The sequence below is a fragment of the Rana temporaria genome, chromosome 2, assembly GCF_905171775.1.
Source record: "Rana temporaria chromosome 2, aRanTem1.1, whole genome shotgun sequence".
NCBI lineage: Eukaryota > Metazoa > Chordata > Amphibia > Anura > Ranidae > Rana > Rana temporaria.
Window position 1 is genome coordinate 346022334 of NC_053490.1, and position 19859 is coordinate 346042192.

General features: G+C 43.9%; 1 protein-coding gene across 24 annotated transcripts in view; it reads right to left on the bottom strand.

The window, feature by feature from the left end:
- Positions 1-19859, bottom strand: part of NFASC (neurofascin) — a 211027-nt gene that overhangs the window by 157226 nt on the left and 33942 nt on the right. The window lies entirely within an intron of this gene.

The following is a 19859-nucleotide window of genomic DNA, read 5'->3' on the forward strand; positions in this document are numbered from 1 at the left end:
GAAAGGAAGCACTGACTGGCATTACTGATGGACACTGTTTGTTGTCACTGATGTGTCACTGATGTGCACTGATTGGTGTCACTGATGTGTCCCTTACTGAAAGTTGGTTTAAACCACAGGTCCATCTATGACTACACTGTCCACAGGGTGAGAATGTGAGAACTTATTGCCGAACAAAAAGCATTGTAACCCTAATAAAGGTTTACTCTGACTAAGTTCACCTAAAAAAATAAATACAAAATAAGCACAAGAGACATTACTAAGGCTACTTTCACAATGAAGCACTGGGTGCGTCGGCGCTAATGTGTCGCTATTTTTAGCGGGGCTTTACCATAGTTTTTGCCGTGATTTTCCGCCACTAGCATTGCGATTTCAACCCCCACTAGCGGCTGAAAAAGGGTTAAACCAGCCCGCAAAAACTGCGCTTTGCGGGCATTTTGGAGGCGCTGCCCCATTGATTTCAATGGGCAGGGGTGCTGTAGGAGCAGTATATTCACCGCTCCTACAGCGCCTTAAAGATGCGACTGGCAGGACTTTTTTTACCGTCCTGCCAGCGCACGCTCCAGTGTGAAAGCCCTCAAGCTTTCACACTGGATATAAAGGAGCGGCTCTTTCAGGGCGCTTTGCAGGCGCTATTTTTAGCGCAATAGCGTCTGCAAAGCGCCTCAGTGTGAAAGCAGCCTTACCTTCAGTTGGGATCTGTCCCCCTCCTCGGATGCTCCCCGCCCCTACCGCCATAATGTTCTGGTGTAGTGATGCACAATTCTGCCCGCGATTCCAAGTAACACAGGTGTGAATATGGCCTAATACTTACCTTATCCCTCGATTCTTGCAGGCAGCCCCCTAATTGCAAAACCGGTCCCCCAAAGCAGATTCCCTTTGCCACTCTGCCGGATGCAGAGGGCACAGATTGTGTCTTATAAAGGGGTTGTAAAGGTTTGTCTTTTATTTTCTAAATTAGTTCCTTTAAGCTAGTGCATTGTTGGTTCACTTACCTTTTCCTTCCATTTCCCTTCTTTTTTTAAATCAGAAAGGTTTTTATTGATACAAAAACAGATTTATACAGACAGTACAACTCTCCAGTGCACAAACAGATGCTGATTCCTTCAAAGCATACATCATACATGAATAGAAACATGTCCCCTACTCCACCCACCCAGATCATTCTTCCCTCTCTTACAAATATACATGCCCTCCCACCGCAGTACCAATAATACAACAGACAAGCCCTCATGATCCCCCAGTGGCACCTGCTACAGACACCTCAGAAGTCTGGTCATAACAAGCTCCCTGGGACTCAAACCTGGCATATCCAGCCACATCCCCCATATTCTCTAAAACCTGCCGGGACACCCTCTATGTTGATAAATGTATTTTTCCATCACTAAAGCCTTTCCCACGTGTGTAATCCATGAGGAATGAGTTGGCGGAGAGGCAGACTTCCACCCCATAAGTATTAATTTCCTAGCTTGAAACAGTGACCTAGATACAGCCACCCTGGTCATCTCCTCGGGGACCACATCCTCCAGCACCCCCAACAGGCAACACACAGGGTCTACCGGAACCTTAGTTTGAAAAGCAGAATTAATTGTCTCCACCACCCCACTCCAGTATCTGTGCAGTTTCGGGCAACGCCACAGGAGATGTATTAGGTCCCCCTCATGCTGCTTTCCATTTCTCTTCTAAAAAATGTTTTCTTTGTTTGAATTTCTCACTTCCTGTTTCTCCTCAGTAAGCTTTCCACCATCATCCGAGCCATGGAAAGTCATTTAGAACAGCTTACTGAGGAGGAACAGGAAGTGAGAAATTCAGACAAAGAAAACAAAGAAAAAAAACAGGTAAGTGAACCAACAGTGCACTAGCTTAAAGGGGAGTTCCAGCCATTTGTATGTTTATTAAAAGTCAGCAGCAACAAAAAGTGTAGCTGCTGGCTTTTAATAAACAGGCACTTACCTGCTCCAGCGCTCCAGCGACGCGCCGGCCGGGGCTCCGCTCCTCTCCCCCCTCCCCGGCCGGCGTCTTCATTCTCAGTGTGGGCACCCGGCCGTGACAGCTTTCGGCTTCACGGCCGGGCACCCACTGCGCATGCGCGAGCGGCACTGCGCATGCGCGAGCGGCGTGGCCCGGCGCCGCGCTGTGTAATTGGCCAGGAGATCGCCTAGGACCTGTGACGTGTCCTAGGCGATCGCCTACAGCAGCCACTTCCTGAAGGCGATTAAGCTTAGTCGCCTACAGGAAGGAGGAAGTGGGACAGGAAGTCCCACTCGTGCTGAAGCCCCCACTCAAATTACATGCCAAATGTGGCATGTAAGGGGGAGAGGAGTGGGTTAAGAGGAAGTTCCAAATTTGGGTGGAACTCCTCTTTAAAGGAACCTATTTAGAAAATAAAAAACGAACCTTTACAACCCCTTTAAGCTGGCCATACATTATACAATTTTCTTTTCCTTTAGATTTACCAAAACCATATAATATGAGGTCAAAACAAAACACTTTCAATTTGTATACAATCAGGCAGACCCTTGCACTACATAGTTAAAGACAGTGGTGGTGCGTCCATAGTGGGCGCAGGAGCGCCGCCCCCTATCTCCTGCACCGTCACTCAACTATACATAGATTCATGTTGAGCGCCGGCCATCTGAATTGGCTGTGTTTTGGAAGTGTCAATCAGAGCCAGCGGCTGTGGGCTCTAATCGGCTTCCAAATTGTTAACCAGAGGGCGCACAGGGTGTGCGTTCCCTGGTTAACACTGAAAGGCGCCTCTGCCAATCAGGTTCATCAGGTCTGGTTACCGGTCACCTGATTGGCTGAAGCCACATCGAGGGCGGGAGAAGACATCGAGGGATCGTGGAAGAGGTTGGCTGACCAGAGAAAGGTAAGTGCCGGGTGGGGAGGCAATCTGGCGTTATTTTTGGACAATCTGGCGGCATTTTATGGGGCAAACTGGCGGCATTTTACAGGGCAAACTGGCGGCAATTGATGGGCACAGTGGCGCCAATTGATGGGCACAGTGGCTGCGTGTGATGGCACAGTGGCTGCATTTGATGGCACAGTGGCGACAATTGATGGCACAGTGGCTGCGTTTGATGGCACAGTGGCTGTGTTTGATGGCACAGTGGCAACAATTGATGGGTACAGTGAGGCTGCAATTGGTTTTTTTTTTGCGCCCCCCCAAAAATTTTGAACAACCAGCCGCCACTGGTTGAAGATAAATCTAAAGGAAAATTGTAATGTATGGCCAGCTTAAGTTGTTGTTAATTAGGAAATGGCAAACACCCCCAACTGATCTTACAACTTTATGTGGCACATAATAAAACAATTAACTCAATCTGAATAAAGATTTTATAATCAATATATGAGAGATATAACAATATATGTGAATTCTTTTGGTATATACCGGCATAATGCATCTTATCAATTTATTTTAATATCTATCAATTTATTTGCTGTTTCTTTCTTTGAACATAAATGTCTGTATTAAAAATTAAATGTGTAAACAAATTACATAAAAAAAATGGTAATTACTTGAACTGAGTGAAACAAATTGCAATTATTGCTCACAGTAGTTTGAACAAAGCACTCTGAAATAAACAAGTACAAATGAATTTACACAACATCTTCTTTCTATCTTGCTAATGAAAATATAGCAGCTGATCACAAAAAAAAGGCAGCTTAGAAAACTGTTTGAATGTAACCTCTATACTGTACACACAAAGCTAATACAACTTTATAAATACATACAAAAAAGGCAAATATTTCCATTTTAAAACAAGTCTTACTGTTCTGTAACAGGAAATAGCTCATTATTTTCCAGAATGTGGGTATTCATTAGCCAGAATAATAAAAACAAAAACACCACAGATGTGGCTAATACACAAGGAGTAATATGCAAATGAAGTATATCTGTTTATTATCAGTAGCACATCTATTGTATAATCACTGGCTGAAACAAATCAACAAACTCAGATCTGTTTTTGAATAATGGTGTTCAGGGTCAGTTGAACCAGTAATTGAAAGCTTACACAAGTCTTCTGGGATGGCTAAAATGAAATGCCAGATATAACTGCCATATTATACTCTGTCACTGCCCACACAAGGGTCTACTCTACTACATTGCAAATGCTCCAATAATTATGTTCTTGGTCTGTTTCTAAAACTCAAAATGAAAATGTTCAGCATTTTTATTTGAATGGTTAATTATTGTGACATGACAGTTTGCCTTACAGACAAACAAAGCACACATAATGAATACCGCAGGATCGTGTTTTCCAATAATCCAGTGTTCTGTCTAAATAGACTCATTTTATTCCAAGTAAATGTTATGCTTACGCAATTTTAGTTGATCATATTCCATAAACCGTCATCAGACCAGTACAGCCATGCCCCTTTTCATTGGTTCTGCACTCCTGTGACCTGTTTTCAGCAGCCTGCTTGTCGGCTGATGTCACAGAGTCAGTCCAGGCTTGGACATGATCGCGACAATGGAATTTAGGATTCACTCACATGCCTGGACATGCCTCATAGCAAGCCACTGGGAGCCTGAGCTGGCCGCTCCTGCCCCCTCCGCATCCAAGCACTCCAGTGAGTGTGTGTGTGTGCATGTGGGGGGGGGGGGGTTGAGTAAAGAGCTGCTGACTGATAGTCACCATCTCTCTGGTAAGGGAACTATAAGAACCAAGCGATCAGTGGTGTTCGATCTCTCTGTTCTCAGTGTTAGAGGCGCTAAAGCTGCATCCACCTAGGTAAGTGTGATTGAAAAAAAGAAGACCCATACATCTCTTTTAAAGTGGTTCTAAAGGCTAAAGTTTTTTTGTATGTGCATTTTACATACATTTTTAGGCATGCTCCCATTCACTTCTATTAGACTGCATTTTCATAAAAGTGCATCAAAGTCCTGCATGCTGCATCTTTGATGCACTTTCAGAAAATGTGCATTCTAACAGAAGTCAATGGGAACATGCCTGAAACTACATGTAAAAGGCGCATACAATCTCACTGCTCCCACATTGCAGAGCACCAATACGAACACGGCCTAATGCCAGCTAACACTTTTTGAGATGGTATAGCGACAGTTATGTTTCTTTTGGCAAAAAATGTTAAATGTTTAAAAATAACAAACATGTTATACTTACCTGCTCTGTGCAGTGGTTTTGCACAGAGCAGCCCAGATCCTCCTCTTCTTGGATCCCTTGCCGGTGCTGCTGGCCTCTACCTTCTGTTGAGTGCCCCCACAGCAAGCAGCTTTCTATGGGGGCACCCTAGTCGAGCTGTAGCTCCCTGTGTACATTCAGACACTGAGCCATGACCTGCCCCCCCTTCTCTCCTCATTGGCTTACTGATTTTGATTGACAGCAGCAGGAGCCAATAACGTTGCGCTGCAGTCTCAGCCAAAAAGGAGGGGAGTCCCACTCAGGCCCTTTAAGGTATATGAATAAAAGATAGTCATCATAAGCACTCCTGGCAATGTAATACAGTTGGTCATAACCTCACTTTAACTGTTATGTAGAATTTTGCCCTTTTATACACACGGTCGGGCTTTCACCCGGCCAAATCACATCGGAATTCCATCGGAGAAAAACAGAACATGTTCTATATCTAAACTCTAAACTCTAAACTCCGATGGAATTTCCGATGAAAAAACTCAGATGGGACTACACACAATCGGAATATTTGATGGGAAAAGTCAGTCGGAAATTGCGATCGTGTATACGAGGCATTACACAATAACTTGTTTTTTATAATGTATACCAGAAAAACACTGTTAAAATATGTTCTGCATTTTAGAACATAAAACATGGATGAATTGTGAAAATTACAGGAGAAAGGCAGCTTGAAAAACGCACCCTAGCTGCGTTTTTGCAAATGTGGTTAAGTGCGACAAGAGCTTGGGTTTTTTATTTATTTCATTGGCCAGAAAAATAAATTATTCTGGCCACTGAAATAAAAAAACGCTCAAGTGCTAAACGTGCCCATGTTTAGATGTGTCAAGCATTTTTTATGCTGAAAAAAATTCTCTCCTGAATGCAAAAGTGATGTTTTTTTTTCTGCCTAAACGCTCCTGCCTCTAAACACATAGGCTAACATGGAGGCGTGTTTACAGGCAGTGAAAAAACCCTCATATGCCTGACGATCAGTCCATCTGATGAGAACGGTCTGAAGGACCGTTGTCATCGGTTAACTGATGAAGCTGACTGATGGTCTGATGCGCCTACACACCATCGGTTAATTAACCGATCGTGTCAGAACGCGGTGACGTAAAACACAACGACGTGCAGAAAAAAACGAAGTTCAATGCTTCCAAGCATGCGTCGACTTGATTCTGAGCATGCGCAGGTTTTTAACCGATGCTTTTGCATACTAACCATCGGTTTTGACCTATCGGTTATCAGTCCATCGGTTACATTTTAAAGCAAGTTCTAAATTTTTGGACCGAATGATAACTGACCGATGGGGCCCACACACGATCGGTTTGGACCGATGAAAAGGTCCTTCAGTCCGTTTTCATCGGTTTTGACCGATCGTGTGTACGCGGCATAAGCAGTGTTTTTGAGCTCAAGAGTGCATGAGGCTTAACACAGTTGATTAAACACTGCTGGCACTGCAGATGAACATTAACCCCCCTGGCGGTATGATTTTGTCTGGAATTACGTACCAAAAGCGGTACAATTATTTTTCAAGGAAATTTGGCGTTTTATACTGTAGGCCTGTAATTTTTAGAAATAACTCACTTAAATCTGACCAAGCAAGAGTCTTGTAGGCATCCCGGGTATGATTTTTTTTTTAAAACAAAATTATAAATTATAATATAATAAATAATTATAAATAATTATAACAAATAATAATATAATTATAATAAAAATTATTCAATAATGTAATCAACTCAAAATCACTGAAATTTGCTCAGTTGCAGAATTGTCGCTGTCATTATTTTTTTTTTTTATGACGAATTTCCCCACAAATCGCTATCGCACATTTCTGCAAGTGATTATAATTTATTATCGCTGTTTTCTAGCTGATCTAAAACCATTTTTGACATAAAGGGACACTTTTGGACAATCTACAGTTTTTAGGCAGAAAGAACATTTTTTATTATATAAAAGTACATGCAGGGCACTGGGCAGACCACTAGGGACAAGGGAGGTGTGTATTTTTTACATACAGTACTGTAATCTATAAGATTACAGTATACTGTATGTAAAGTGTTTGTTTACTTTTTTGAATTTGGCGCCACTCTCCGCTCCCGTGCGTCGTAACGTCGCAGGGAACGGAGATCAGCGGCACACGAGGACTGTGAATCGAGCGAGGAGGACCCGCTCGCTCACACAGCGGGGTGGCATCGCTGGATCCAGGGACAAGGTAAGTAACTTGCCTGTGGATCCAGCGAGAAGGTAAGCCGCGACGCTACACACTCTGCACGTCCACCCCGAGCGTGACTCGGGGATACCGATCCTAACATTGGAAACCTACCCCGAGTCACGCTCGGGCTTACCGCCAAGGGGGTTAAACCAAGGCCTCATGCACATTTGAGCTCAAAAACACTGCTTTTACAGGTGTTTGAGTATTTTTTTTTTCTCTGACTTTAAAGGAGAAGGGTGGCCGTTCTTTCAGAGCTCATGCACCAGTGAGATCACTGGCTGCATGTACAGTAAATATCTCCTAAATGGTGTACAAAATTTACACTACCTATACAGTAGGTACAGTAAGCGATGAAAGTTAACATCCACTTTAATGTTACTACAGAAAGCAAAGCTATAGGAATTTAGGCAGTGCCTATAGCTTCAATTGCCATTCATACCCTTTCTGATTTCCAGTATTTTTTTATTTGTTTGACCTACTAATGCAACATTTTTTGTGTCCACCACCACACCTCTGTGTTATGTTGTGGGCATTTTCATTTACAAATCTGGAAGCTTGAACATATAGCAAAAAGCAACAATATACTTTATTTCACAAGATTCACAAATCCTTACATCTTCACCAGTTATACACAGATGTAAACTGCAGCAGTGCCACACAGATTTAAAGTACACCTGTGTACAATAAATTACCAAACAACCTTAAAATAAACCATCCATTACATTTCTAGGTGCTTTTCATGTGCAGTAATTAATTCTCAAATAATGGGTTTCTAACAGCTTAGAAACACCTGATGGATGGAACTGTACATGGATGTGCATATTACAAAAGTAATCATTGGAGTTTGTTATAGACCTCCCAATGTTAATGAGGAGGTGGAGACTCAGCTCCTTGCACAGATGGAAAGGGCTGCAAGGGCTGGGACGGTGATAATAATGGGGGATTTTAACTACCCAGAAATTAACTGGAGTAATAGCACTGCTGGGACAGTTAAAGGGCAAACATTTATAAACCTATTACAAGACAAATTATTGGTCCAGTATATTGAGGCTCCGACTAGGAATGATTCTTTGATAGACCTAGAAATTTCAAACCATGCAGAGCGTATTACCAACATTTATATAAGAGGACATCTGCGTAGCAGTGACCATAGCATGCTTTAATTTAATGTTAGCTGTAAGCAATAAGCTCATACTGGAAATATAAAAAAACGTAACTTTAAGAGAGAAAATTTTCCAAGGATGACGGCTGCTCTCCAATACTAATGCCCTGTACACGCGATCGGTTCATCCGATGAAAACGGACTGATGGATTCTTTCATCAGATATCCGATGAAGCTGACTTCCATCATTCGTACCTACACACCATCAGTTAAAAAAACGATCCTGTCAGAACGCGGTGACGTAAAACACAACGACGTGCTGAGAAAATGAAGTTCAATGCTTCCAAGCATGCGTCGACTTGATTCTGAGAATGCATGGATTTTTAACCAATGGACGTGCCCACAGACGATCGTTTTTTTTATACCGGTTAGTTAACCATCAGATAATTTTAAAACAAGTACCTAGTTTTTTAACCGATGGATAAAAAACCGATGGGGCCCACACACGAACGGTTAGTCTGATGAAAACGGTCTATCAGACCATTTTCATCAGACAAACCGATCGTGTGTACGCGGCATTAGATTAGGAGAGAATATTGGCATTCATGAACACAGAACAGAAATGGAAATTCTTCAAAAAGCCTGTATGCAAACTCACTAAAAAGTATGGGCCAGATTCACATAGAATTACGTTGCTCCACGGCAGCGTAACGTATGTGATTTACGTTACACCGCCGCAGGTTTACAGCGTAAGTGCCTGATTCTCAGAACTCTTACCTGTAAACTTGCGGCGGTGTAACGTAAATGCACTCGGCGCAAGCCCGCCCAATTCAAATGGGGCAGGCACCATTTAAATTAGGCGCGTTCCCGCGCCAAACGTACTGCGCATGCTCCGTTGGGTAAATTACCCGACGTGCATTGCGCTAAATGACGTCGCACGGACGTCATTTGTTTAGACGTTAACGTAAATGGCGTCCAGCGCCATTCACGGACTACTTACGCAAACAACGTTGTTTTTTAAATTTCGACGCGGGAACGGCGGCCATACTTAACATGGCTTAGGACAACTAGGGCTCAGCCCTAATTTTACGCAGCGTAACTCGACGGAAACAACGTAAAGATAGATCGACGGGCAGCGCGGACATTCGGGAATCGCCATAACTATTCATTTGCATATTCTACGCCGACCGCAATGGCCTCGCCACCTAGCGGCCGGCCTAGAATTGCATCCTTAAGATCCGACAGTGTAATTCAATTACACCTGTCAGATCTTAGGGCTAGCTATGCGTAACCGATTCTATGAATCAGTCGCATAGTTAGGACGGCCCTAACACAGAGATACGACGGCATATCAGGAGATACGCCGTCGTATCTCTTTTGTGAATCTGGCCCTATATTCCCATGGGCAATACGTTTAAAAGGTTAAAAATAAAACCTATGTGGTTTATGGCCAAAGGTAAATATATAAATATATATATATATATATATATATATATATATATATATATAAATAATAAGAAAAGAGCTTTTAAAAAATATTAAAATTAAGGAACACTATCATCATTTTAATGTTACAAAGAATATAAAGTAATATGTTAAAAGGAAATCAAGGATGTAAAAATTCAAAATGAACGACAGATTGCAAAAGATAGTAGGACAAACCCCAAAAATACTTCAAATATATTAATAGTAAAAAGGTGAAGTCTGAGCATGTAGGCCATTTACAAAATAATCTAGAGTGAGTGACTGAGGACAAAGAGAAGGCTAATTTATTAAATACTTTCTTCAACTCTGTGTATATAAATGATGTCCATAATGCGGAAGATAGGGATGAGCCAAACATACCCGCGTTCGGTTCGCTCCAGAACTTTCGAACGGACCGAACGTTCGCGCGAACATTTAGAACCCCATTGAAGTCTATGGGACTCGAACGTTCGAATTCAAAAGTGCTCATTTTAAAGCCCAATATGCAAGTTATTGTTGGAAAATGTCTTTGAGAACCCGGGTCTTGCCCCAGGGAACATGTATCAATGGAAAAAAAAGTTTTAAACACTGTAGTTTTTTCTGGAGCAACGATTTTAATGATGTTTAAAGTGAAAAAAAAAATCCTTTAAATATCGTACCTGCTGGGTGTCTACAGTAGTGGCACGTGTTTAGAAATGTCCCTGCACAACATGAGATTACTATAAGAAAAAATAAATGTAATACTGCTTTAATGTAATGTTTGGTCCCTGCAATATGGATAAAAATCATTGAAAAAAATAGCATGAGTTTCCCCGCCACCACTCCCCCCAGGTCATTATAAGACCCAGTGCCGATCCTGACCTCCCTGGGGCCCTAAGCAAAATGACCTGGCACATTGAAAATGTGAAGCGGAGGGTGCTGACGACAGTGACATGTCACATTAAAGCAGTGTTTCTCAATTCCAGTCCTCAGGCCCCCCCAACAGGTCAGGTTTTCAGGATTTCCCTCAGATGAAAAGGCTGTGGTGATTACTAAGGCAGTGAAACAGATCAAATCACCTGTGCAAAATAATGGAAATCCTGAAAACCTGACCTGTTAGGGGGGCCTGAGGACTGGAATTGAGAAACACTGCATTAAAGAAAGTTGAGAAGCGGGGGGGGGGGCGAAAAAGATTTCTCACCAGGCTGGGCCTCTAGTAATTTGGGGGGCCCTTTGCAGCTTTGCGGGGCCCTAAGCGGCTTGCATAGTGAGCCTATAGGGAGGATCGGCCTTGACAAGACCCTTTGGCCCTATATGCTTTGAACAGCAGTATACAGGCGGTGCAAACAAGATAAGGACTGTAGGTTTGTTAAGTAGAATCTGAACCATGTCAGACTTTGCTGCTGCATATTGCACAATTTCCTAAAGAGACCCTCAACAAACTACATGATGCCTGATGAGGCCACTGATGTTCCAGTGGTGGTGGTGGCCTGGTATGCTCCTGGGGGGGAACCCATGCCGGTTTTTTATTTAAAATTTGGCGTGGAGTTCAATCTCAGGATTCATACCAAACGCAGCAGCTAGAATTGGCGGGAATCCAAGTCAGATCCCTGTCGCTTCTATGACGCGCTCGCTGGAACGTGCTTTGTCTATTCCAGCGAGTGCGAGATGTCGGCGCCGAGAATCAGCACGATGCTGTCATGCTGGAAACACATTCTTGGCAACAGGTACTGTAGACCTGTTAGTTTAACTTCTATAGTTGGAAACATACAGTACTGAAGAGTTTAATAAAAGACCACATGGATGAGTTTTTGCTGGAAAATAATGTTTTAAGCAACAGACAGCATGGATTCATGAAAGACAGAAGATGTCAGACAAACCTGATTTCTTTTTATGAAGAGGTAAGTAAAACGTTGGACAGAGGCGTGGCTTTGTATGTAGTATACTTGGATTTTGCAAAAGCGTTCGATACAGTTCCCCACACACGGCTAATGTGTAAGGTAAAGTCTACAGGCTTGACCTATGAAAGTAGGCAGTGTCCGGAAAAGTATGATAAAATATGGTCTGCTTGGTCTGACACCTGTGCGGTTTTTGACCCTCTATCCACCTGATTGTACGTTAGAGGCGATTATTGTGGTGACCGCCTTCCCTCTTCTGACCCCCCTGTGACTCCCCCCTCCCTCTTTATCCTCTCCCCTTATCCCCTTGCTCCTTCCTTTTTCTGGTACCCTCCCTGCCCCCAGCCTCTCACTGTGCATGCTATTTTATGTGCTGTGGGAACTGTTGGGGGTGGTAATGTGATTGGGTTACTATGCTATACTGGATGTTAGTTGGAGCTATACTCCTTGATGGTGTATGGGCGGGATCTCCCGCGCACTTACGGACGTTCTGGATATGTACGTCTGTATCATTGTGTTCTGTAAACTGATTGAGATGTAATGCTGAATTGTCTAATAAAGAGCTTTTTCTGTTAAAAAAAAAAAAATTCTACAGGCTTGTAAAGATCAGTTTGTAAATGGATAGAAAACTGTCTAAAAGACAAAATTCAGAGAGACCATTCAAACTCTGAATGGTCTAAGGTTATCAGTGGTGTACCCCAAGGTTCAGTGTTGGGACCCTTACTTTTAAATATCTTTATAAATGATATTGGGTCTGGAAAAAAAAGTAACATTTCTGTCTTTGCAGATGACACCAAGCTATGAAGTGGAATAACGTCTTTACAGGATGTCGCCAATTTACAAGCTGACCTCAATGCTCTGTCTAATTGGGAGACTAAGTGGCAGATGAGGTTTAATGTTGATAAATGTAAAGTTATGCACTTGGGGGCTAAGAATATGCATGCATCATACATACTAGGGGGAGTACAACTGGGGGGATCTGTAGTGGAGAAGGATCTGGGGGTTTTAGTTGATCAAAAGCTCAATAATGGCATGCAATGCCAAGCTGTGGTTTCCAAAGCGAGCAAATGATTTTGCCCCTGTAGAAATCATTAGCAAGACCTCATCTAGAATACGCAGTTCAGTTTTGGGCTCCAGTTTACAAAAAGGAATAGTGGGGAACTGGAGAAAAGAGCAACCAAGCTGATAAGAGGCATGGAGAAGCTCAGCTATGAGAAAAGATTAGAGGAACTGAATTTATTCTCTCTTGAGAAGAGAGATTAAGGGGGGATATTATCCACATGTACAAATATATAAGGGGGCCATATAGTGAACTTGGTGTTGCGTTATTCACTTAAGGGGGCACGCTGTATGTCTGGAGGAATAGAGATTTAATCACCAAACATGGAAAGGTTTCTTCACAGTAAGAGCTGTCAAAATGTGGAATAGACTCCCTCAAGAGCTGGTTCTGGCCAGCTCAGTAGATTGCTTAAAAAAAATATTCTTTCCTAAATGGACATAATATAACTGGGTACTGGCATTTATAGGTAAAGTTGATCCAGGGTACATCTGATTGCCTCTCGGGGGATGGCTGAGGTTTATCGCCTTCCTCTGGATCAACATAGGGTATAGGAATTGTATGATTTTTATTTAATTTATCGGCTGAACTGGATGAACTTTTGTCTTTTTAACCGGACTAACTATGTAATAAGTAAAAAAAAAGTATTTGAGGAAGATTACTTTTTTTTTTTTTTAAGTGTATTTTGTGCGTGTACTCGAGAGAGGAGCCGGACTGCAGGAGTTGTAAGTAGGCAGGCCTCCCCCCTACTTTCAATAGCTTGTAAGATGAAAAAATTATTCATTGGGACATACAATTTAAGGTACTGTTAAATTTTTTTACGCTGCTAACATATCCAAACACCAGGGTTATTTATTTAACCACTTCGTCTTTGAATTTCAGTTGGGATATCTGAATGATGCCTGTGACTTGTCGGTATAGTTCCCCTATCGAGATGGTTCCCGTAAGGACTGCGCAGGCGCAATCCTTGCCGACGGAAATCTCCGAACCTCGGCCGGCATCCAAGCTCATTCCTTAACCACTTAAGCCCCGAGCCTGTTTTTCAGATTCGGGATTTACAAGACTAAAACAGTTTTTTTGCTAGAAAATTATTTAAAACCCCCAAAAATTATATATTTTTTTTTCTAACACCCTAGAGAATAAAATGGCGGTCATCGCAATACTTTTTGTCACACCGTATTTTCGCAGCGGTCTTACAAGCGCACTTTTTTTGGAAAAAATTAACTTTTTTGAATTAAAAAATAAGACAACAATAAATTTGGCCCAATTTTTTTATATATTGTGAAAGATAATGTTACGCCGAGTAAAATGATACCCAACATGTCACGCTTTAAAATTGCGCCCGCTCGTGGCATGGCGTCAAACTTTTACCCTTAAAAATCTTGATAGGCGATGTTTAAAAAATTCTATAGGTTGCATTTTTTGAGCTACAGAGTAGCTCTAGGGCTATAATTATTGCTCTCGCTCTAACGATCGCGGCGATACCTCACTTGTGTGGTTTGAATACTGTTTTCATATGGCGGCGCTACTCGCGTATGCGTTCGCTTCTGCGCGCGAGCTCGTCGGGACGGGGCTCTTTAAAAAAAAAAAATTTTATTTTCTTATTTATTTTTATTAATTTTATTATTTTTTACACTGAAATAAATAAAAAAAAATTATCACTTTTATTCCTATTACAAGGAATGTAAACATCCCTTGTAATAGAAAAAAGCATGACAGGTCCTCTTAAATATGAGATCTGGGGTCAAAAAGACCTCAGATCTCATATTTAGGCTTCAATGCAAGAAAAAAAAAAAAAAAGGAAAATTTGTCATTTAAAAAAATGACAACAAAAAAATTGTCTCTTTAAGAGGCTGGGCGGGACTGACGTTTTGACGTCACTTCCGCCCAGCAGAGCTATGAGGACGGGTGGGGGCCATCTTGCCCTCACTACAGTCCTCACTCTCCAGGCGGCAACATCCGATCTCCTCCGCCACTACCGACGGCTCCGGTAAGCGGCGGAGGGCGCGGAAAAGCGGCGGAGGGGGGGGGCCCTCTCCCGCCACCGATAACGGCGATCTCGCGGCGAATCCGCCGCGGAGACCGCCGTTATCGTTTACACGGCAGCCCACTGTAAAGGTGGATATCCCGGTTCTGGCAGCAGCTGCTGCCGTTACCGAGATATTCAGCTTTAAAAATAGGACGTATATATACAGTGGGCTGTCGTTAAAGCGGTGTTTCACCCTGCTGAACAACATTTCAGCATAAAATCCGGCATAGTAGCGCGAGCTACACTATGCCGGTCTTAATTTTTTTATCCCCGTACTCACGGTTATATCGTACATAGACGATTCCGTCTGCCGCGGGGAATGGGCGTTCCTAGCAAGAGGGAGGGTGATTGACGGCCGGCTCTGGCACGTCACGCTCCCCGAAGACAGCCGGAGTAGGTCTCGGCTCTTCACGGCGCCTGCGCACAGGCTATGCGCAGGCTCCGTGAAGAGCCAAGCCTATTTCGGCTATTTTCGGAGAAGCGTGACGTGCCACGGCCGGCCGTCAATCACCTTCCCTGTCCATAGGAACGCCCATTCCCCGGAATCTTGTAAGTACGATATAACAGTGAGTACGGGGGAAAAAAATACAGACAGGCATACTGTAGCATACTGTAGCGTGCCGGATTTAATGCTAGAGGGAAATGTTTTTATTTTTTTTTCTAATATAGGGTGAACCCCCGCTTTAAGTGGTTAACATCCCCGTGGATTGGAGGATGATAAAAAAAGAGCCAGGAGGCCGAGCGAGCGTAGCGAGCCATCTGAGCGAATCGAGGACGTGAGGCCGACTGGCCACTTACCTCAAATTCCACGTCGCCCTGGAGGTTCGGTGATTTCCTTCGGCAAGGATTGCGCCTGCGCAGTCCTTACAGGAACCATCTCGATAGCCGGAACCATATCGTCAGATCACCTGCAGCTACAGGCATCATTCAGGTATCATCTTTTAGAGCTGGCGATTCTGTGCACCGTAAGAATGATAATAGTGGCAGTTCCACCCCTTGATCATTCTTACAGGCAACGGGATGGTACATACCCCCTCCTGTGCCACTGGGGACCTGGAGAAAGAATGATGAGATTTCCAGTCATCTCTATAATTAACCTCCATAGACCTCCTCTGTAACTCTAAACTAATAACCTGTAAAAAATGTAAAGCATCGCCTATGGAGATTTTTAAGTACCGAAGTTTGGCGCCATTCCATGAGTGTTTGTAATTTTAAAGCATGACATGTTCAGTATCTATAAACTCGGCGTAACATCATCTTTTACATTATACAAAACGATTTTGTTAACTTTACTGTTTTGTTATATTTTAATTCATGAAACATTTTTTTTCCCCAAAAAACGCGTTTGAACAATTGTTGTGCAAATACCGTGCGACATTAAAAGTTGCAAAGAAAGCCATTTTATTCCCTAGGGTGTCTGCTAAAAAAACATATATAGTATTTGGGGGTTCTGAGTAATTTACTAGCAAAAAATTTACTGGACTTTTCACCATTTTTGTAAATCTGTCAGATTATGTATTTTCCTTAAATAATATTGATAATCATGTGAACAACTTTTTTCAAAGTTACTTTTAAAGCGGAGTTCCACCCAAAAGTGAAACTTGCGCTTTAAGGCCTCCTCCCCGACTGAAATTGAGGGGGGGAGCAGGTACCTGATTTTGACAGGTATCTGCTCCCACTTCCATTCCGGTCGTCTTAGGCGATCGGAAGCGGAAGTTCTCCCTGTCACTGTCACAGTGCCACTTGCGCAAGCGCAGTGGGCACCTGACTGTGAAGTAGAGATGCTGCCCCCAGAGAACACGGCGTGGGTAAGTGCACCGCTGGATTATGGGACAGGTGAGTGGCTGTTTAATTAAAAGTGAGCAGCTACAGTTTTTGTTGCTGCTGACTTTTAATGAACAAAACTATGACTGGAACTCCACTTTAAGTAGGGCTTGGTATCTTTTTGTTTCCTGTAGGGTTGTCCCGATACCACTTTTTTAGGACCGAGTACAAGTACCGATACTTTTTTTCAAGTACTCGCCGATACCGAATACCGATACTTTTTTTTAAATGTGTCCCCAAATGCAGCCATGTCCCCCCACAAATGCAGCCATGTCCCCCCACATATGCAGCAGTGTCCCCCCACATATGCAGCAATGTCTCCCATATATGCAGCCATGTCCCCCCACATATGCAGCCATGTCCCCCCACATATGCAGCCATGTCCCCCACATATGCAGCCATGTCCCCCCCACATATGCATCCATGTCCCCCCACATATGCAGCCATGTCCCCCCACATATGCATCCATGTCCCCCCACATATGCAGCCATGTCCCCCCACATATGCAGCAGTGTCCCCCCACATATGCAGCAATGTCCCCCATATATGCAGCCATGTCCCCCCACATATGCAGCCATGTCCCCCCACATATGCAGCCATGTCCCCCTATATGCAGCCATGTCCCCCCTATATCCAGCCATGTCCACCCTATATGCAGCCATGTCCCCCCTATATGTAGCCATGTCCCCCATATATCCAGCCATGTCCCCCCTATATCCAGCCATGTCCCCCCTATATGCAGCCACGTCCCCCCTATATGCAGCCATGTCCCCCCTATATGCAGCCATGTCCCCCATAAATCCAGCCATGTCCCCCCTATATGCAGCCATGTCCCCCCTATATCCAGCCATGTCCCCCCATACCTAGATGCCGCCGCCGCATGGGTTAAACAGCGTGCGGGGAACATCACAGCTTTCATTTGAATAGCTGTAGTATTCCCCACTGCGCCGCGTATAGACACTCCCCCTTGCTCGGGATTGGACAGATCCCGAGCAAGGGGGAGTGTCTATACTCGGCGCGGCGGGAAATACTACAGCTATTCAAATGAAAGCTGTGATATTCCCCGCACGCTGTTTAACCCATGCGGCGGCGGCGTTGCGGTATGCGACGGGGTCGGCGGCGGCATTCGTTGCGGCGGCGGGTGGGGCAAGTATTCTATTTAGGTATCGGGGGTATTTGCGGGAGTACAAGTACTCCCGCAAATACTCGGTATCGGTCCCGATAACGATACTGGTATCGGTATCGGGACAACCCTAGTTTCCTGTGGTTAATGGATAATTGGATTTTATAATAATGTTAATCATGTATATATTTAATCATGTTAAAACGATATTGTTTATTTAAAGTGATTGTAAACTATCACATTATAAAACAACCCATTCAGTTTAAAATAGAAATGAAAGGTAAAACACATATAAAAAAACATTCTAAATACCCTTTTCCCTTTTTTATAAGTGATCACATTCTCAGCTGCATAAGAGCTGAGGGGAGGAGGAGCAACAGCACACTGAGCTTGCCAGCTTACTGTTTTGTTATATTTTAATTCATGAAACATTTTTTTTCCCCAAAAAACGCGTTTGAACAATTGTTGTGCAAATACCGTGCGACATTAAAAGTTGCAAAGAAAGCCATTTTATTCCCTAGGGTGTCTGCTAAAAAAACATATATAGTATTTGGGGGTTCTGAGTAATTTACTAGCAAAAAATTTACTGGACTTTTCACCATTTTTGTAAATCTGTCAGATTATGTATTTTCCTTAAATAATATTGATAATCATGTGAACAACTTTTTTCAAAGTTACTTTTAAAGCGGAGTTCCACCCAAAAGTGAAACTTGCGCTTTAAGGCCTCCTCCCCGACTGAAATTGAGGGGGGGAGCAGGTACCTGATTTTGACAGGTATCTGCTCCCACTTCCATTCCGGTCGTCTTAGGCGATCGGAAGCGGAAGTTCTCCCTGTCACTGTCACAGTGCCACTTGCGCAAGCGCAGTGGGCACCTGACTGTGAAGTAGAGATGCTGCCCCCAGAGAACACGGCGTGGGTAAGTGCACCGCTGGATTATGGGACAGGTGAGTGGCTGTTTAATTAAAAGTGAGCAGCTACAGTTTTTGTTGCTGCTGACTTTTAATGAACAAAACTATGACTGGAACTCCACTTTAAGTAGGGCTTGGTATCTTTTTGTTTCCTGTAGGGTTGTCCCGATACCACTTTTTTAGGACCGAGTACAAGTACCGATACTTTTTTTCAAGTACTCGCCGATACCGAATACCGATACTTTTTTTTAAATGTGTCCCCAAATGCAGCCATGTCCCCCCACAAATGCAGCCATGTCCCCCCACATATGCAGCAGTGTCCCCCCACATATGCAGCAATGTCTCCCATATATGCAGCCATGTCCCCCCACATATGCAGCCATGTCCCCCCACATATGCAGCCATGTCCCCCACATATGCAGCCATGTCCCCCCCACATATGCATCCATGTCCCCCCACATATGCAGCCATGTCCCCCCACATATGCATCCATGTCCCCCCACATATGCAGCCATGTCCCCCCACATATGCAGCAGTGTCCCCCCACATATGCAGCAATGTCCCCCATATATGCAGCCATGTCCCCCCACATATGCAGCCATGTCCCCCCACATATGCAGCCATGTCCCCCTATATGCAGCCATGTCCCCCCTATATCCAGCCATGTCCACCCTATATGCAGCCATGTCCCCCCTATATGTAGCCATGTCCCCCATATATCCAGCCATGTCCCCCCTATATCCAGCCATGTCCCCCCTATATGCAGCCACGTCCCCCCTATATGCAGCCATGTCCCCCCTATATGCAGCCATGTCCCCCATAAATCCAGCCATGTCCCCCCTATATGCAGCCATGTCCCCCCTATATCCAGCCATGTCCCCCCATACCTAGATGCCGCCGCCGCATGGGTTAAACAGCGTGCGGGGAACATCACAGCTTTCATTTGAATAGCTGTAGTATTCCCCACTGCGCCGCGTATAGACACTCCCCCTTGCTCGGGATTGGACAGATCCCGAGCAAGGGGGAGTGTCTATACTCGGCGCGGCGGGAAATACTACAGCTATTCAAATGAAAGCTGTGATATTCCCCGCACGCTGTTTAACCCATGCGGCGGCGGCGTT